We start from the raw sequence: 21,621 nt of genomic DNA on the forward strand, positions 1-21,621 counted from the left end.
ATGGATGGATGGATGGATGGATGAATGGATGGATGCATAGATAGATATGTGGGTGGATGGATGGAGGGAGGGAGGGATAGATGGATGGATGGATGGATGGATGGATGGATGGATGGATGGATGAATGGATGGATGGATGGATAGATGGGCCTGGTGCAGAATCAGTGCTGGATGGATGCATGGATGCATGGATGGATGGATGGATGGATAGATAGATATGTGGGTGGATGGAGAGAGGGAGGGAGGGAGGGATGGATGGATGGATGGATGGATGGATGGATGGATGGATGGATTGCTCATGCAGCCAGACCTGTACTAGGGATTCAGGAGATGCTGGCAGATGGAGATGATGGTTGTGATGATAGTGGTGTCTGGGATGGATATCTCTTGCTCTTTTCTGCCCAGCACCTCTCTTACCCCAACCTTAGTTTACTATCACCCACCTGGTCCCCTGTGGGAGACTGCTCTTCCTTCCTTACATGAGTCTGTCAATTACTGAACCCCAATGCCTCATCCACATGACCCAGACTTGGTCAGTGATTGTCCCCCACTTCCTTAGCCGCAGTGATTGCCTCACAGGCACATGGCCCAAACAAGGTCAGTCAGTCCTTCCTTGGAACTGACATATGGATCTTAGAAGAAAGCAGTTCCCTGGTTTTAGACTGGGGTTCCCAAGCCGGGCTGATGGTAGCCAAGTTCTCCACCTCACAGAAGGGAGAGAATGAGGCCAGCCCCAAAGGGAAGCAGAGACAGCAAGGGTGAATGACAGACAGAGATAATCCTGTTTGCCCTGAGCCGTGATTCCAGCCCCCTAGCCCTACTCCCCAGGGCCACTTCCCAGGCCAGTGAGTCCCCTTTTGTGCTCAAGATAATGTGATGTGGCTTCTCTCAGCTGCAATGGGAAGGATTCTGAATAACAGTAAGCCAAAGAGAAAACAGTGAGAGGAGCAGGGTGGGTCCAAGTGGAGACACAGATGTTGAGCAGCAATTGACCAGCAGACTCAAGGAGATGAAGGAATCTCCTGCTAAGGGCATATCCAGAGACCCTCCAGCCCCACTGTGGGCAGAGCCAAAGGCCAAAGGCTGTGGGGCAGAAGGAGGGACCTAGGGTGGGGTTGGAGCTCTTTTGCTGCAAATGACGGAAACCCCACTCAAATTGGCATATTTAGCAGAAAGGCGAGTTTATCAGTTCACATATCTAAAATGTCCATGGTTTTTAGCTTCAGGCATGGCTGGATCCAGGTACTCAACTGCAGTTGTCAGGAGCTGTCTCTCTCCAGGCCTCCACCCTACTTTCCTCTGTGTTGGATCCATTCTCAGGTAGGCTTTCTCCAAATGATGGCAACTTTAGGCTTCCATCCTAACAGCAAACCCAACTGAAAGGACACCTCCTTCTCCATTGTTGCAACGAAATTCCAGAACTTAATCTGATTTGCCTTGATTTGATCACATGCTCACCCCCAAACCAACCCTGAGACAAGACGTGGGGAATGTGGTGCTCTCATTGGCCAGGCTTGGGCCACAGGTGCACTCAAGGTAAACCCCACCCAACCCACAACTTGAGAGTGGGGAGGGGGCCTCTCTAAGGGATGCTGCCATCAGAAGCAGGAGCATGGGCTGGGCAGGCAGAATTAAAGTTGTCTACAATCTGTGGGAAGAGGTCTTTGGCTGGAAGTTGCTCCCCACAGGAATGAAGGCCCGAGGGAGAGGAAAGGAGCTCTTTGGGGAAAAGATAACGTTCCCTTTGGCTGGGATGGTCTTCGGGGGAGGGTAGAAGTCCCCCTGAAGGCAAAAGGATGGATGAGAGGAGCTCTCGGTTACTCCCAGCCCTGGAAGTCTCTGGTTTGCAGCTGTGACGCCAATGGTCTGAAGCCAGACACATTCCTGGACTTAGCCAAAAAGGCACAGATGAGATTCAAAGATGTAGGAACACCTCTGATGTCCGCATCTGCATGCTCCAAACTCATGTGTGCACCCATCCTGCAGCCCTGCACTCAAAATTGCAGCCTGGCCTGTTCAAATTGCCCAAGTTCTGCAGTTTGCAGGAGAGAGAGCCGATGGCTTCCAGGTTGTCAGAGGGCAGCAGTGTCCAGGGCCGCTCTGGAGTGGTCACCGAGCCCACCCTGGGAGGAGCCTGCAGCTGCGGAGCTCAGAAACCCTTGCTTTGTGCTTGGAGAAAAAGAGGGAAATGCCCTCTTGGTTCTCCAAGACAGCCAGGCTCCCGCCCCGTACTTCACAGTGACAACCTGGCCTCACACCCACGTCCCCCAACCTGGCTTCCCTCGGCCAGGCAGTTCCCCTTAACCCCCTGCTTCAACTCCTCCTGTCATCTGGAAATCCGAGGATATATGTGCCATCCAGGGAGTACACACATCTTCGTGGATGAGGCATGTGTTACTGTGAGAGTCTATGTCCTCAACTGTGTGATGAAGGAGAAACCTTCCTGGCCAACCCCTGAGGCATGCTAAGACCATCACATGGCCCGCGGCTGTGACCATGTCTTGGGAAATTAGAAAGCCTCTCTCACAGGGCGCTTCATAGTGACCCCCTCTATGGATATGGGGGAGGGAGGCAGGCAGGTTCTGAATCCTCCAGTGTGCTGTCCCTTGGAGCTGGGGTTTGGGGAGAGGATGAGTCTGTCTGGTCTGAAGGCAGGAGGATGGAGGACGGCACGAGGAAGTCTCAAAATCCTTTAAAACCTTCAGTGGAATTGCCCAGCCTGGAGACAGTGTGGTCAGACATCTCTAAATTCCCACCAGACAGGAGCCCAGCCCCTTTGTCATCTCTCCAGCATGCGCTGAACATGTAATGTGAGCTCAGAAGTCACGTATGGAGGGAGCCTTCCCCAAGGCACCCCACGAGTGACACTCCCTCTTGCCTTCCCTTTCAATCTGCCACTGGTCCTGTGATGCTCCTCCACAGTCCCTGCAGCATCCACCCACCTCTCACCACATCTGCCGCTACTGCCCTAGTCCAAGCCACCCTCTCTCCCAGCCAGCTTCTCAGTCTCCTCACCGGCCTGTCTGCGTCCACTACCCTGGCGCCCTTTCTTCGTATGGTAGACAAAACCCAACAGCCAAGCCACAAAACACAACGGCCCAGATATTTAGGGCCATCGCCCTTCTAATGGCATCCCATTACTCTTAGAAAAATAGAAAAATATCCAAACTCAGCCAAGGAGAAAAGATGATCAAATGTTTCTTTCTGTTTCTTTTCTTTTCTTTTTTTTTTTTTTTTTTTTTTGAGATGGAGTCTCACTCTGTTGCCCAGGCTGGAGTATAGCTGCAAAATCACAGCTCACTGCAACCTCCGCCACCCAGGTTCTAGTGATTCTCCTGCCTCAGCCTCCCAAGTAGCTGGGATTACAGGCGCCTGCCACTACCCCCAGCTAATTTTTTTTATATTTTTAGTAGAGATGAGGTTCCACCATGTTGGCCAGGCTGGTCTCAAACTCCTGACCTCAAATGATCCGCCCGCCTCGGCCTCCCAAAGTGCTGAGACTACAGGTGTGAGCCACTGCATCAGGTTCAATGTTTCTTTTTAAATTGTGGGAAAATGTATGTAAGTTAAAATTCACCATCTTAACCATCTTTAAGTGCACAGTTTACTAGAAAGCCATTCACATAGCTGTGCATCCACCTCCAGAATTTTTTCATCTTCCCATACTCATCTCTGTCGTTAAACAATAACTCCCAGTTTCCTCTCCTCCCCAGTCCCTGGCAGCCACCATCCTACTTTCTGCCTCTATGAATCTGACTCCCTTAAGTGCCCCATATAACTGGAATCAGACCGTATTTGTCATTTTGTGCCTGGCTTATTTCACTGGATATAATGTCCCCAAAGTTCATCCATGTTGCAGCATGTGTCAGAATTTTCTTCTTCTTCAGGGCTGAATAATATTCCATTGTACGGAGATACCACATTGTCCATATCCATTCATTCATCAATGGATGCCTGGGGTGCCTTCACCTTTTGGCTATTGTGAACAATGCTGCTATGAACATAGGTGTGCAAATACCTCTTCAAGACCCTGTTTTCAGCCAGGCACAGTGGCTCACACCCATAATCCCAACACTTTGGGAAGCCAAGGCAGGCAGATCTCTTGAGGTCAGGAGTTCAACACCAGCCTGGCCAACATGGTGAAACCTCATCTCTACTAAAAATACAACAACAAAAAAATTAGCCAGGCATGGTGGCAGCTGCCTGTAATCCCAGCTACTCAGGAGGCTGAGGCGGGAGAATTGCTTGAACCGAGGCGGCACAAGTTGCAGTGAGCCGAGATCGCACCACTGCACTCCAGCCTGGGTAACACAGCGAAACTTCATCTCAAAACAAACAAACAAAAAACCTGTTTTCGATTCTTTGGGGTATATACCTAGAAGTGAAATTGCTGCATCATATGGTAATTCTGTGTTTGATTTTTTTGAGGAACTACCATACTGTACTCTACAGTGGTTGTACCATTTCACATTCCCACCGCAAACGGAATGTGCACAAAGGTTCGAGTTTCTCCACATCCCTACCTACACTTGCTATTTTCTGGTTTTTTGATAGTAGCCATCTTAACGGTGTGAAGTGGGATCTAATGTTTCTTTCTTGCTTGCTGTCTTGCTTTCTTTCTTGCTTTTTTTTCTGTCTTCCCTTCTTCCTTTCTTTTTCTTTTTTTTTTTTTTTCTTTTTTTTGAGACAGGGTTACACTCTGTCACTCAGGTTAGAGTGCAATGATGCAATCATGGCTCACTGCAGCCTCCACCCCCCAGGCTCAGGTAATCCTCTCACCTCAGCCTCCCGAGTAGCTGGGACTACCAGCACATGCCTTCACACCTAGCTAATTTTTGCATTTTAAAAAATAGAGATAGGGCCTTGCCATGTTGTCCGGGCTGGTCACGAACTCTTGGGCTCAAACAATCTGCCCACCTCGGCCTCCCAAAGTGCTGAGATTACAGATATGAGCCACTGCGCCTGGCCCCAATGTTTCTTAATGGGGGAAATAACAGTATTGTGTGGGACTTCTGGGTATCGCGGAACATTTGTCATCCCTCCCAGCACCAAATGCCAGTAGTTTGTCCCCCAGTCCCTGTGACAACCAGAAAATATTCACTGGGGAGGGTGGTGCCTCCCTGGCTGAGAGCCATCCACCCTGCCCACCTCCCCTGCCTCATTTCATACAACTCTCCCCTTGCTCACTACCCGAGCCACGCTGGGCTTCTTTCCGTCCCTTCGTCACTCCCACCTCAGTCCCACCTCAGGGCCTTTGCACTTGCCATTCCCTCAGCCTTGCCTGCTCTTCCAGATCCTCACACGATGAGCTCATCCTTCAGGTCTCAGCTCAAATAGCACTTCATCAGGGAGCCCTTCTCTGATCACCCTATGGAAAGCATCTTTCTCTCGCGCGCATGGCCGTGTTTTATTGTTCCTTCTTGATACCTGAAATTACCTTATTTTCTGAAGCCAAGGTGACCTTTTAAACAAAAATAAAAATAGGCTGGTGTGGTGGCTCATACCCGTAATCCCCGTACTTTGGGAGGCTGAGGCAGGCAGATTCCTGGAGCCCAGGAGTTTAAGACCAGCCTGGGCAACAGAAGGAGACCCCATCTCTACAGAAACATTAGCCAGGCATGGTGGAATGCACCTGTAGTCCTAGATACTTGAGAGGCTGAGGTAGGAGGATCTGAGGCTGGAAAGTGGAGGCTGCAGAGCGCTGTGATCACACTGCTGCACTCCAGCCTGGGTGACAGAGTGAGACTCTGTCTCCAAAAGAAAAGAAAAGAAAAATAAATTTAATAAAATTAAAAATGGAATTACCTTATTTATTATTAGTGTGTTCACCATCTCTCCATCAAGAGTACAAGCTCCTTGAGAGCAGAATTTGTCTGTCTCCCTCTCATTGGTAACCTGAACACCTGGAGCAGAGCCTGGCACATAACAGGTGCTCAATAAATGTTTGTTGACTGAACGAATGATCAGTTACATTCAATTTTAGAGCTGAAAGGTAGCTCACCCATTCTTGCCACCACTCCATTATACAGAGGAGATCACAAGACCCAGGAAAGGGAACGGACTTCCCCAAGGTCACTCAAGGTCAAAGCCAGGACCAGTACCTGGTTTTTATGACCCCGGCCTGGTGCTTTTTTCTCCACATCTCACAGCTGGAGGGTTTCTGCGCCAGGCAGAATGAAAATTCAGGATCGTCACAGGGCAGCGAGAGGGAGAGGCTCCAGAGGGGCACGTGGAACCGAGGCTGCCTGCCACCAGCAGAGGCTCACAGGCACCAACTGCACACAAAGTTGATCGGCAACAGGTGGGCAGAGTGGCCCTCCCCGTGGAATGACCCTCTATCCATCTTCTTTCTCTTGCTCCTTCCTCTCTCTCTTTTATCTCTCCATCCTGAGGGAGTCCAGCCGAATGAACTCTTTGATCACTGTGTCTGCCTTCTCCCGAGAATGGCCACAGCAACCTGTAAATGCCCCTCTCCCAGATCTGCTCCAATTCCAGTCCATTTGGAGAAACTAACTTTGGCCCCCTTGATCCATGGAGCTCTCGGCCAGAGTTAACCTGACGTGAGCTGGAAGGTATTTCTCCAGGGAGGCAGTTTCGCTTAGAAACAGGCTGACCTGGGTTCAAATCTCAATTCAGCCCCTCGCAAGTCAGAACCAAGTCACCGGTTCTGATTCAGGGGTTTCCTTGTGTGCAGGGTGAGGCCGCCTTCCCAGGGGCGTGGTGAAGAATGATTTGAGATGATCATGCATCTGCAGGACTCAGCACCATTCACTGCTGTTTGTGGCCAGCAGCCGAGGCACCTGCTAAGCACTATCCTCACTCTCCCATCTTGCCCAGGCTTCCCCAGGAAGCTCCTGCCATGTCCATTTCTAGAGGATCAGGAAAGACTCAATGGCCAGTGCATCTAGAAAAACAGGATAAGTGCAATGATAACTAATAGGACCCCGTTTGTGGAGTGTTTATGATGCAAAGATGCCATCCTGAGCCTTCTGCAATTGATAACAGATGCAACGCCCACAGCTAGCCTGGAAGCAGGTGTGATTTTATCCCCTTTTAACAGATGAGGAAACTGAGGCAAAGAAAGGCTTATAGAATTGGCTGGGTCACATGATTCAGAAGCAGCTGGGCCAGGCAGCCTAGGGCCAGGAAGAAGGTGCACACAAAGGCCATGGAGCACCAGGGGGTGCCCAGCCCAGGCAGGAGAGTGGGGTAGGCTTTGCTCCTAGGGCCCGAAGGGGAAGCTGGTGAAGGAGAAGCACTCTGCTATAGCATCACCTTCTCAGCGAGGCCCCCACGCTAACAACCCCACCTCAACCAGCACCCCTTTGCCCCAGCACCCCCGACTGGCCTCTGCTTTGCTTACTGTTCTCGTAGGGCACAAATTTACCAGGATGGAGCAATGGACAGAGATCAATCAGGAAGACCCAGGAAGGCTGGGTCAAGGGTTTGGACCTTACCCTGTTTACCGTTGACTACCTGGGAAGAGGGGGAAGGATCACGGGAGGCAGCCTCCACAACACACACACACAGACACAGACACACACACACACACACCCCTCACCCCAAACAAGGCTTTGCCAGTCATCCTCAGGAGCATGCTTCAATTCTTCATTTGAACACGGATCCACCACCCTCAGCATGGATCCATGGCTGAACCCTAGAGAGTTAGGTGAAGGGGAGTGAGCAGACAGACCATTCTGAGGGTATCCACAGTCCTCCAGGAGATGTGACACATGAACCCACGTATACAATGGCCTTCCATAGGCAAAGTGGCAAAGCACCGTGGGGGCCCAGAAGAGGAATTAAACTTTTCATTCACTGTTGAGACCAGACCGTGCATACCTCCATGCCTCTCCTACACAGTCCTGCTACCTGGAATGCCAACCACCCAAACAGCAAATATTTATTGAGCTTCTGTTACATACTAAGCACTTCAGAAACAAGGATGATCCATGACATTTATGGTTCCTGCCTGCACAGAGCCCTGGTATATCTAGGAAACTCCTGCACATCCCTCAAAACCCTACTCTAATGCCCTCTCTTCTCTGTGAATCCTCCTGACACCTCCAAGCAGCACTGCTTCCTTTCCAGTGCTCTCCTATCATCCTATGACTTCATTTGTAGGGGAGGGAGACAGGGACTGACTGGCCACTGAAAACTCACCATGCCCCAGGCTCCGTGCTAGATACATCACAGGCAATATCCTTCCTCAGGCTCTTAGCAACTCTGCAAGGGAGCAAATAGTCCTCCTTTTTGCAGATGGAAAAATGGGCTCAGAGAGGCTGTCTTTTGCCCAAGGTCACACCGTCAGCTGGTAAGTCAGAAAGCAGGGACAGGTAGCCAAAGCAGTGTCACCCCAAGGTCAACCACTGTCCGTGCTGTAGATGCCTGAAAGGCCAGGGTGGTGGGTCACACTGGGATTGCCCAGGTCCCAGTGCCAGCAGGGCACACAGCGCAGAACCCAAGAGATGGCCCTGGAACCCGGTGGGGGCTGCACTGCCCTCCTTGGGGCCTAGGTGGCGATGTGCACACTCATCTCCCCAGTCCTTGCAGAAGTCCACCTTCTGCTCCCGAATTCCATGCCCTGAAAAGCACTTCTCTCCCTCCCTAGCTTCCTCTCCCTAGCAGCCCCAGGGGTAAGCTCAGCCTTTGTCCCTGCCAACTGGGGTGCCCCCCTGGCTGACGCTTGCCACCAGAATGAGGTCTCAGGATGGGCCAACTCTGCTTCCCCAAAATGTTTCAGGGAGCGGACAGCAAGAGGTGTGGGGAGGACTCACTCACTTCCATGGTCAGACCCAGTAAGTGTCTCTGGTTCAGGCACCCACGGGGCTGCCATGGACCCATCCTTGCCTGGTCTCCCCACTCCCTTGGTCCCAGTGGCACCTCCTCAAACGCAAACAAGGCCAAGAGCTGCCACCTACAAAGTTCCAGGGACAGAGACAGAACATGTCGTCCACCTGCACCATTCAGATGGGAGATGGGACCAAGACAGGGACAGGAACCAGATCTTGTCCTAAGTGCCCTGCAAGTCAGGAGGGAGCGAGGGTAGAGCCCAGATTTCCCGATTTGTGTCCTCAGCAATTTCCAGCACAATTTGAAGCTGTTTCTACAGGGCCCCGGGGGCAACCGGAGAAAAATGCAGTCCAACCAGTTATCTGATGTAGTAATAATAAAAATAACAACAACTCCCATTTCTGTCTAGTTTCCAGCCTTTCACCTGCATTACCTCATTTGTCCTGTCACCTGCAGGGAAGGTACGTGCCACTGTCCCTTGTTTTATGGGTTCCCCAGGGAGGAAGGGGCTGACTCAAGTTTCTAGAGTGTTGGGACCGGGTCCCAGCTCCTAGGCCGGAGTCTCACCAAAGGGAGGGCTAGGAGGGGGTGAGGAGAGGCATGATGGGAGGGAAAGAGGCCGGGAAGGCTGTGTTTTGGGTGCGGGGAGCAGTCAAGCTATAAAGTGTGAGTGGGGAGTGCCCGAGGGCTCTTCCTCCTCCCAGACCTGCTCTCGCCTACCCCCTCTTCTAAAGCAGCAGCCAGGCCCTCCCCCTGGCCACTTACATCTCCTCCATCCCTTCCTCCCCTCCTGAGGCCCCCAGACAACTCTCCGGGCCTCCACTGACCATCAGGCCTGGCTTTCTCTGCCTGATTTAGTCAAGATCCTCCCTTGCCTTGGACCCAATTTCCCTGTCTGTTAAATGAGTAAAGTTGGGCTTTGGCTTGGGCCTTTGAGCTCTCGTGGTCCAACCCCTCCAGGGAAAAGGGTGAGGGCAAGATAAAGGGAATAGGAACAGTTGTGTATTGAGCATCGATGATGTGCTAGGTGCCAAGCACTGGGTTCCTTGCTGGTGGCACAGAGCAGTCAAGACAGACGCTCAGGGTCTTCCTGAACCTCAGTGTCCTTATCTGTCTAGTGGAGATGATTAATCTAACTCATAAGACTGTAGAGAGAGCCCAATGTGATCACGTATGTCGTGAACTTCACATAGCACCCCCCTAGCACCCATCATCAGCACCAGCAGCACCACCATCTACCGCCTCCTTCTGGTCTGGTCCAGCCCATGCAGGACTCAGCCCTAAAAGGAATCTCCTGACCCCAAATCGGAAAAGCCTGTGCTCTCCTCCTAGCTCTGCCATTAACCTGCTGAGTTGCCCAAACCTCAGTTTCTTCACCTGCAAAAGGAAACCAAGGTCTGTGTGGGAACGCATTAGGGACAGGCGGCAAGGTCACTCATGGAAAAGCGTCTCGTGCCAGGCCTGGCCAATGGCAGGTGCCCATGAACACTTGTTTCTTTCCTTCTTTGCTGACTCAAAATGAAATTGTATGACAGGATAGGGCAAAGACGTGACAATACTACAGTGAATTCTTAATAAGCACATACCATATGCCTCTCGCTTGCCTAAAGATTTTGCTCGTTTCACTCAATCTTCCTAGACAACACTATGGGGTGGGCCAAGCCATTATCCCCATTTTACAGAGAGGGAAATTGGCCACAGAGAAGGAAAATACTATCCTCTTGAAGCCTCCAGTGCTGCCTAAAGCCCATCAATAGTAAGCACTCAGGCTTAGTAAGTAGCCATTATGCGCCAAGGAGTGTCTTAATCCCTTCCCTGTGTGAGTCTCTTCAACCATCCCAATAATGCTTCTAAGTAGCTATGATCATTGACTCCATTTTACAGATGAGAAACTGAGTCACAGAGAAGTGAAGTCACTCACGCAATCAGCACATGGCTGAGTCAGCTTCAAACCCAGGTCTGGGTGACTCCTCTGCCTGGTTCTCTTAACCACTACGCCAGACCTCACCTGGAGCCTGACACTCCCCTGAGGCCTCAGCACCACCCAGGGGTGTAGGCCAGACCCCATGGCCTCAGGGAGGTCAGTTCTCGTATTAAATATCCTCAAAGAGCTGGGGGTCTCAAGTTGGGCAAAGCTACCTTCCCTGGAAGGACAAAAACTTACTCCCCTAACCCCACCGTTTCCCTAGACGGGCAGGGAACAGGTGCACAGGTCCCTGGCCCAGGGCTAGGTGAGGGGGAAACTTGTTTGGCAGCCAGGGCCCTGCGTGAACACGAAGAAACCCAGCCTGCAGCCCCTCGGCCCTGGCTGGAGATTAACAAAACAAATCCCCGACCAATCTCGTTTTCAACACTTGGGGAGGGGGGCCGTGTGTCAGGGGGCAGGGGGGCAGGAGGGAAACGCAGAGACATTTTACCACCTAAATAACCTTCCCTCTGTTTAGTTTCACACAAATGTACACTCCAGTGCTCGCAATTTTTTTTTTTTACATTTTTATTTTATTTTGACAAATGCTCAAACTTTCCTGCCACAAATTATTCTTGGCCAGGTTACAAGTAGAAAGGCCGTGTGTATCCTTTACTTGACAAAAAGAGAGTGGGGGGGAAAGGGAGGGTTCTTATAAAATATTTGGGTTGCGGGTTTGAGGTGGGATTGCTTTCTTAATGTTCCCGATGGTGCCTTTGCCCGGGAGCCCACGCGTTTTCTCACCCTCTTGTGCACGAGCCGTTTCGACGTGGTCTAAATCCTTCCACCGCTGTGCTTACCTCCAGCTGTCCTGACGGGATTTCGCGGTTCTGGTTTCACGGAGCCAATTTGGAACAGCATTTGGCAAGGGCAGATTGGAGCTGGCACATGTGCATCTCACCTCACCCAGGCCCAGCAGGATCTTGCACCTGGGCGGGCTGGAGGGTCCTGTTTGGTGAGCTTTGGGGTTGAGACAGAAGTTCCAGGTGGACCTACCCTGCTCAGGACCCAAGGAAAGGGCTGACTCTGGGGCTTCCCCAGATGTAAGGAAAGGAGTAAGTTGTTCCGTTCACCCTGAACCTGCCCCATCCATCCTCCAGCCTCCTCCCCTCCTGCAGGCCCAGCCCAAGCTCCACTCCCCAGCCTCACCCCCACCACTCTGTCCTCCGTGGCTTCACTCCAGCCAGGGCATCTCTCAGACAGAGGGAGACTTTCCCACCTCAGCGCCTGGGCCCGTGCTCCTCCTCTGCCTGGAATCCCCACCCCTCCCCTCTTCTCATGGAGGTCTCAGTGTGGCTGTCACCTCCTCACAAACACTTTCCTGACTGCCTCTTCCAAAGCAGAGACCTTGCTCTTTGCTGCCTTAGCCCCTGGTTGGTTTCCTCATAACACTTAGGCAATTGATTCTAGCATTATTTGTCTATGTTCTTTTTTTTCTGATTCTTTCTAACTAAAGTAAATAAATGACAAGTAAATAAATGAATGAGTGAGTGAGTAAGTGAAGGAGTGGTGAGTGAATAAATGAATAAGTAAATAAATGAAGTGAATGAGTGAATGAATGAGTGGTGAGTAAATATATAAAGAAGTGAGTGAGTGAACAAATGAGTGAGTGAATGGACGGATGAATGAATGTGTGAATTAGTGAATAAACGAACAAGTGAGTGAATGAATCAATGAGTGAATGAATGAATTAGTGAATGAATGAATTAGTGAATGAGTGAGTAAATAAGCGAATGAAGGAGTGGTGAGTGAATCAATGAATGAATGCGTGAATGGATGAATGAATGATTAAATCAGTGAATAAATGAACAAGTGAATGCATGAATGAATGAAAGAATGAATGATAGTGAATGAATAAATTAGTGAATGAGTAAATGCGCGAGTGAAGGAGTGATGAGTGAATCAGTGAATGAGTGAATAAATGAATGAATGAGTGAATGGATGAATGAATAAGTTAGTGAATAAATGAACAAGTGAATGCATGAACGAATGAGTGAATAAATGAATGACAGTGAATAAATTAGTGAATAAGTGAGTGAATGAACCTGAGTGAACAAATGAGTAAAGAAGTAAGTGAATGAATGAGTGAGGCATCCGACCTGAGAGGACGCTACAGCTCTGCTGGAGGGACTGGGGACACCTTCAAACTCTCCTCTGGGAGGAAAATCCTGCCACCACTCCGGAAATCATTAAAAGTTGATTCCTTTTGTTTCCACTTGAAGACAAGGAGCCTGGAACCATTTGTTCCCCTGGCCAAGCCCAGGCCACGGGCAGCTTTGTTTTTATCCCCAACTGCCACTGACAAGGCTGCATTTGGTTTCAGTGTAAGTGAAGACCCCACGTCTCTGAGCCTCTCACTCCCCCTGAAGCCTGGGCCAATTTTCCATTCCTAACATTGACATTAACCCTTGCCATGCCTGGCTGCCCTTTGTGAGAGGCACTCCCCACGGGCTGCTTAGCAGGGAGCACAGTGGTGCTGGCCTAAAGGGCTTGGGGGTCCACCAGTCCAGTGAGAGGGTTTTTGTCCCCAGCAGGGAGGGTCTAGGTCCTCTGGGGACCTGACTGTATCACCAACAACATTTCAAGGCAGCTTCTTATAAAAGCAAAATCACCCAGCCACCTGAATTAGTGACCATTTCCGTGCCCGGGGCCTAAGCGTGGGGGCCACACTCTTTCCATTTAAGTCAGGCAGAAAGTACTCAAATCGTGGGTCTTAAGCAGATGTCATTATGAACTTTTCAGTGCATGCTCTCACTCTCAGAGGTGCTTGGAGGCAGAGATTCTGAATCCCATTTGACAGATGAAAACACTGAGGCTCGGAAAGAGGCTGTGAATAGGCCAAAGCCACCCAGTAGCTCTCATCTTCATCTCTCTGCACTGTCACCGGGCCTTTTCTCTGGCTTTGATTTGTGGTCACCACCATTGCCCCGCACCCCCCAATGTGCAGCCCAGACATCTGGGAGTTATCTTTGATGCCTTCACCTCCTCAGCCCACATCTGAAGGGTCCCCAGTGCTGTGGAGTCTGCCTCTGCACCCCTGTAAGCACCAGTAATTGCTTGACAAATGTATTCTGAGTTCACAATTATCAGCCTCAATTTGCACGGCCACAGAACAACTGGTGAAACCATTAGCCCTGACGTTACTTCAGGAACATTTCATTTTATTAGCGTGATGAATGCGTTTATGGAGCTCTGTGATATATAATTATGCTCTCATTTTACTGATTAGTAGCTTGAGGCAGAATTTTTTTTTTTTTGAGACGGAGTCTCACTCTGTCGCCCAGGCTGGAGTACAGTGGCGCAATCTCGGCTCACCACAACCTCTGCCTCCCTGGTTCAAGCAATTCTTCTGCCTCAGCCTCCTGTGTAGTTGGGATTTTAGGCGCCCACCACCTTCCCTGGCTAATTTTTGTATTTTTAGTAGAGACGGGGTTTTGCCATGTTGGCCAGGTTGATTTTGAACTCCTGACCTCAGGTGATCCACCCACCTCGACCTCCCAAAGTGTTGGGATTACAGGCTTGAGTCACCGTGCCCAGCCGAGGCTGAACTTTCTTATTCCTTCATAGGAACCCTGCCGCTTCTCTCCAGCAATTATAATGAAAATTAATGGCTACTTCTATATAAGTGAGTTCATGAGCAATAATTTTTGGACCAATGATATGTGAGTTGTGAGAAATCTTTCCAGAGAGGATGTCCAACCAGCATCCTGGATAGAGGACCCTTACCCTCATGGTGGTCTTCAGTGGGCTGGATGGTAGTTATGGCAGGGAGAGTGGAGTATGTCGCCTACCTTCTGTGAAACTCTGGAGGGGACATGGCTCCCCCATCTCTGCACTCCAGCTCTGAGCACCACTCGTACCCAACAAGCCCTTGTTGAATGGATCCCTCCAACCTTCCCACATCCACCCTTAGCAAAGGAGGAGAGAGATTAGTGGGGAGCTATGGGGGAGTGTGTGGGCTGTGAGGAGAGGTGACAGAAGGGACTCCAGGCTGGAGGAGGCCCATCCACTTGGAGCAGAGGCCCCTGGACAGGTAAGGGGAGAATGTTCGGGGAGGGAACAGGAGACTGGGCTGGGGCAGGTAATTTACCTGAACGTACAGGTAAGTACTCAACACATATGTTCTGGGATTGCTGGTATCAGCCTCAATTTGCACAGACACAGAACAATCTCTCTGCTAAACACCTTCTCTGTCTTGGGTCTGGGACCTGGGCACACACCCTGGTCCCGCATGCAATCTGATGTATTGCTTGCCTCTCATACACCAGGCACTATCTAAGTGCTGGGGATACTCAAGGAACCTCTCTGCCAGTGGCCCCCTGCCCTCCCATGGACATGCTGGAGTTCCTCCCAAAGATGGTCAGGCCCGAGGGAGTCCTGAGGGCTGTCCCCACCCTGCTCCAGAGTGGCCGCCTCCCTCGCAGGCCCACTTGGGCATCCTAGATCAAGTGCTCTTTTGGAACCTGTCACAAGGCCATCCACAGCCTCAGCAATCTCTGCCCTCCTTTGCATCTGCACCTGCCCACTGCTGACCACCCCACAGGCCGTGCCTAGATCCTGCCTGAAAGCTGGGCTTCTTGGCCCTTTAGGACCAGAGAAAAAACTGAAATTGTTGGGACACCCATCCAGGGCTTTCAAACGCCTGGAGTGGAGTCCAGGAATGTTAGGCAGGGAGGCAGGAAGAAGAAACCCCGTGGGTCTAGGCAGAAGAGGAGGCCAGTGAAACAGTCGCATCGACCCTGGAAGAATGGAAGCAGAGGCAGATGTGGGGAGGCAGGGGTGCGCTCTGGACCCCGCCCCACGAGACAGGAGCTGGGTTGCTCAGTGATAGGCACAAGCAGCCAGGTACCAGCAAGGCCATGCCAGAGAGAAGGAAGCTTCCTGCATCCCAGGGACACCAGACCCTGCTGCCCCAGGCCAGCTGGAAACCCCCTGCACCCGGCCTCCCCTGCAGCCCCCAGGTGTGGAGGAGGGATCTCTCCAAGGAAGCGAGATGATCAAAAGGAGGTGCCTGTAAATCACCACGGAGCCTCCCTCTCTGCTCTCCACGCACCGGGGAGCCTTCCCAGAGCTCAGATGTGGTTCAAGGACCCCTCAGAGATCCCAGCCTGGCGTGGCTCCCTCCAGCCACAGTTCAGCCCCCCTCTGCCAGGGAGGAGGGTGGGTAGGGGCAGGGGAGGCCTTCCACTAGACTCAGGTTTTCGCCACACAGGTCTGACTTCCCACTCCCACCCCAACAACACACACACACATACACACACACACACACACATGCATGCACACACACTCAGGCCCAGTGATGCACACGCCACACAGCCAGGGGCCAGCCTCCATTGGGTGGGAGGTCCATCTTTGACAACCTGCAGCATCCCTGCCCAAACTAAGGCCATCTCAAAGGGACAGTATGCCTAGGGCCATGTGCTCCTGGAAATCGTCCTGCCACACCTTCTCCCCGGAAGCTAACATTTGCTTTAGAAAAATTGGATTGATGCTTGAACCAGGAGGTGGAGCTTGCAGTGAGCCAAGATGGCACCATTGCACTCCAGCCTGGGTGACAGAGCAAGACTCCATCTCAAAAAAAAAAAAAAAGAAAAGAAAAATCGGATTGAAATGAACACCCAGGGCCCTGCTGCAGGGGAAATGGGGGATGCCATGAGGCTGCACCACGGCAGTCCTTACACCCCTGGGCAGAGGTTCCTGGACACGTGGGTCAGTCTTCAGACCCCAACTCCTTCTGCCTGCCTGGAGCTTCCTGTGCAACGGCAGCCTGAAGCCATGGGGAGCATGGCTAGGAGTCAGTTCCAATGAAAGCTTCACCCTTTCCTTGTGGCCTTGGGCAAGTCACTTGGCCTCTTTGATGAGCCCCAGGTTCCCCATTTATCAACTGTATAGGGACCAGGCACTTAGTAAATAGCACTCACCTAAGCCCTGCCCAGGGCTGCCATGGCTCAGGGTCAATAAGTATAATAAGGGGGCCATGTGTAGTCTAAGTCCCACACAGACACTATCTCATTCAACCCTCACGGGCACCCTGCCTGGGAGATACTCCCATTATCTCCACTTTACAGATGAGATGACGGGGCTCGGGGTGGTTAAGAACTTGTCCATGGTCACAGGAAGATGCAAGCCCAGGTCTGTCAGATGCCAACCCCCAGGTGCCCTGAATCAACTGCTGGCACTGCCCCTTAGGTCAGCTCAGCCCCACCTCAGCTCAGCCCTGGGGCCTCTCCTAAGGCTCTAGAGGGGAGGGGTGCTGAAACTTTGCACACACAAGAAGCCACACAGCCAAGCAAATGGGTGAAGTAGCTCCCAGGGGAACTGGGCTTTCATGCCCCCAGACTGCTAATGGCCCCCAGGTTTACATCTTCCACTCCAGGCTTGGATCATCAAATCCCTGATGTCCAACAATTATGTCAAACTCAACATATCTGAGATGGGCCCCCCCGCCTCCCCCGCTCTGCCCTCTGTTCCCAAGCCACCATCACGTCTCAGTGGGTTCTGGCGACAGCCTCCTCACTGGTCCCCCACCTCCCACCTACTACCCAGCATTCCTGCTGAGTCCTGCAGTGACTCCCACGACCACCACGGTCACTCAGAGCAAAAACCAAAGCCCCCCCTCGGTGACCCAGAGGCTCCGCTGACTCCTCTCCTCCCGCCCTCCCCCTCACCTGTCTACCCCAGCCACACTGGCCCCTTTACCATCCCTAGAACCCCACAAGCACGCTCCCACCTCAGGGCATTTGACCAGCTGCATGCTCAGCCTGGGCACCCTGCCTCCAATGACATCTCCAGCCACTCGTGCTTCAGGTCTCTGCTCGGATATCTTCTCAGTGGCCCTCCCTGACAGGCCATGTAACACAGCCCTCCTTTTCCCCTCACTCTGCTGAATTTTGTTCCCTAGCATGTGTCACTACGTGCCATGCTGCTAATGGCTTGTGGGTTTAATGTCTGTCTCATCACCGAGGACTCACGCTTCTAGGAGAGTAGGAGCCTCTCCCGCCTTCTCATCTCCCGTTCATGCTTGGAGCCTAGAACAGTGCCTGGCACGAGGCAGACCCTCGAGAAACATTTTTTGAAGGAACGAAGGAATGAATGAAGGAATGTTGGCATAGTGGTGGGGGGCTAAGGATTGGGCAGGAAGGGTGGAGAGAAGCAGCAAAGGGAAATGTATGGAAACAGACATGAAAGAGCTGTGCAGAAGTGTTCATGTGTGCACGGAGTGGACACGGCACACATACATGCACGCACACACACACACACACGTGTCGGTATGGTAACCATGGATGAATAGCGAGGCCAACAGGCAGAGACACAAATGCACTATCTACTAACAAACACATTCACACACCACACAGATATGCTCACACACAAATATACACACACATGCCCATCCCCAAATATACACATGCATCCTCATACGTGCATCCCCAAATATACACATACATGCACATACACCCTGGCACACACACACACACACCCCCAGGGCTCCTTACCAGCACTCCGCTCTGGCCCTACATCCCCCCACCCCAACTCTACACCCGGCTCCCAGGCAGGGAAGGAGCTTTTCCAGGTGACCTCACTGAGCGGGAGTTAAACTCCACCAGCTCTTTTTCAAAGCGGATTTGGCTCCAGTCTCCCTTGTAATCTGCTCCTGGATCAGTGCTCACAGCGGCGCTGGCCCTGGCCTCGGGTCAGGACCTCTCACCTTCTCCCAGGAAGTCCCACTGAGTCCTCCCCCACCCCCCACACCCCCACTCAGCTGCTTCCCCTGACCAGTATAACCTGCTGAGCTGAATTCTTGCGGGGTATTTTCAAACAATTCCAGTTATTTGGGGGGAGGGGTGGCACTGTGACTCCCAGGAGGGGTTTGGGGTGGGGGTGGGGGCTAGGGAGCAGAGGAGATGCCCATCAGGGTGGGACAGCCTCTAAGTTGCCTGTGCCGCAACGGAGACCTGGCCCTGCCCCACCCTCTTTTCCAGCTTCTTCCAACCTGACTCCAGCCTCTGTTTCCCGAAAACACGCCTCCAAGCCTTTCCACTTGCAGGGCTGCCTGCACTTACTTCCCCAGTGAGTAAACTCCACATCCTTCAAAGCCTCAGTCCGATGTCCTTGCCACTTCTAGGCTGGGGCTGCCATCGCCCTCTGCCTGTCTTGGTCTCTGTGTTATCCTGGCCTGGCTGAGTGTCCGCCTCCTGTCTAGATGGAGGTCTCTGAGAGCAGGGGGCATAGTGATGCCACCAATACCCAGTGCAGATCCCAGCGCAGGGCCCGACACAGAGCACAGGCCCAGGAAATGCTTATGGAATGTGAAAAGGGGGTGGGGGAGGGTAATGCAGAGGTCTGGACGAGGCACCTGGATCTGCCCCTCCCTTGCTTCTGCCTTGAGCCAGACACGAACCCTCTCTGGCCTGCGGTTCCTAAGAGCCTGGGCTCACTGAGGCCTCGGAAGAGCTGACCCCAAAAGGAGGAGGTGGGGCCTAGAGGGAGCTGCCGTGGCCAGGTGGGGGTTGGTTGTGGCCCTCAGGGTCGAGAGAGTGAGGGCTGCTCCTGTCTCACACATGTCTTTACTATCACCAGCACCACTGTCACCAGCACCATCTCTAAGACCACCGCCACTACCTTCAAGACCACCACCCTCCCCCACAGCACCATCCTCCTGTACGGCCCCCGGCACCACCGTGATCATCAACACACTGCCCATACAGTTCTGACATCACTCTATCTGCACATGCGCATGTGAACACACACACACACACACACACACTGTCCTCCAAAGCACAACTGTATCATTTTTCTCTCTGGACACCCCCGCCCCGCCACCACCACCCAGAGGAGAGTCTGGCACATTCTAGAAGCTCCATGTTGAGGACTGAAGGAAAGGCTCAGTGGACGAGGACGGCTCCCCTGATTTGGCCCCACTTGCTCCAGCTCGCCTTGCCAACAGAGAAGGATGGAACAGGACAGGCCCGAGGTCTAAGAGGACTCCAATGTCCCTCGTGTCCCTGCCCCTGTTCTGGCTGCTCAAGACCAACAGGGCCACCAAGGGAATGATTTCTCTCTGAGTTCCCAAGTTCTTCTACACAAACCGGGCTGAGCCTCCGCCTGAAATCCCAGGACCCACAGAGTTATATCAGAAAGCCCAAGACACAGTGAGAGCTCCTGAAGCCCACCAGCCTCCGTTTCCTGGTTTGTAAAATGAGGAGCACGGCCCCACCTTTCAGGGCTGCTGGAAGGATGCCATGAGAGGCAGTAGGGCAGGTGGCCGGCTCCAGGGCCTGGCATCTAGGGGGGCGTTTCCCTCCACCTGGCAGCCCCTCGTCCCCTGGACTGCACGGCTGCTGGGGTAGGGGTGTTGCTGCCGCTCTAGGATCAGTGCTGCAGAGGTGGGGACACCAAATGTGAAGCTGCCTGAGTCCTGAGCATTCCCTAGATGCTCCCATGAGCTTCTCACCAGCCCTGCGAGGAACAGTCCACATTCCCAGCGGGCACATGAGCAAACAGTGATTCGCTTAAGGCTACCCAGCCATGAACAAGGCTCCCATGGCCCCTCAGCACGTCAGGAGGCTCTAAGGAGTGCTGTGAAGCCCTGATCACTGAGTCACCAGCTGTCTCAACCTGGCGTTGCCACCCTCTTGGGGCAGCAGGGGACCAGAGCCTGGCTTGGATGTCCCACTTGGATGCATCCTAGGAAAGGAGTCTGCCCAGCCCCTGAGGCTGCGGAGCCCGAGCTGCCCGGGGAAGTTCTTCCCACAGTCTAACCTCAGCCAGGACCTGGGCAACCGTGCAGTTTGGGGGTCATCCCTGCTCTGCCTCACACTCACCGGGGAGACAGGAGATTGGCGGCCCACACCAGGCCCTTCCCCCTGGACCTCTTCCTCTAGAAGATTAAAGAGTCTGGGTCTCTACCACGCCTGCCGATCCCACCACCAGCCCAGGAGCAGCTTCCTGTTTGCAGGCATGGGCGCCCGTTGCCATGGTGACCACAGGAGGTGCTCCCTCCAGGTGGCTGATACCAGGCCCGGCCCCACCCTGGGCTGGCCCCTATCACTGAGGCCTGGCTCCTCCAGCAGCTGGGCTGGTAGGACCATCTGGTCTGCAATCAAAGGGGCCGCAGGCAGGCGCTACCCAGGAACCTGGGCAAGGCAGCCCTTATCTCTCCCAGGCTGGGGAACTTTCCAGACTCAGGGCATCAGCCCAGTGGGGCAGAAGGGCAGGCCACAGGGCGTGGGAACAGACTAAGGGTCCCTGTGAGTGACATAGAGAATGTGAAACTCAAGCCTGAGACTGGAGACAGGCAGGAGTGGTCAGTAGCTCATTTTTAGGGTTTGCTACCCCACATCCCTCTCATCCTGCCCTGGCCTCAGCCTGCTGTGTGGCCTGGGGCACCACACGTCACTTCTCCAAGCCCTCGTGTCCTCTCCTGCCAAGTGGGAGCCACAGTGACAGGTGTGAAAATCCGAAGGTTCAAGACCCATAGGACATTGGTGGGTGCTTGGTCCTAATAATAAAGATGTTAGTTACCATTTATTGAGCACAGGCCCCTAAAGTGCATTATCTCTTTCAATGCACACAGGCCCCTGAGATGTGGGCCTTACCGTCATCCACCCTCTACAAAACATTGATTTTCAAAGAGGTGAGGAAATTGCCCCAAATTGCACAGGTGGCTAGTAAATGTTGCTATTTTCCTCCTATTATATTTTATTATATTTTATTATATATTATATTATATTTTATTATTAGCTGAACTCACAACAGGTCCCAAACCTCCAGGCCCCAAACCTCCATCCTCTCACCACAGTCCATCCTACCAGGCCAGTAGCATGATCTTTACCCGGCAGCTCGCAATTATCAGTGACTCGTGT

This window comes from Mandrillus leucophaeus, unplaced genomic scaffold (genome assembly GCF_000951045.1).
Source record: "Mandrillus leucophaeus isolate KB7577 unplaced genomic scaffold, Mleu.le_1.0 Scaffold370, whole genome shotgun sequence".
Lineage (NCBI taxonomy): Eukaryota > Metazoa > Chordata > Mammalia > Primates > Cercopithecidae > Mandrillus > Mandrillus leucophaeus.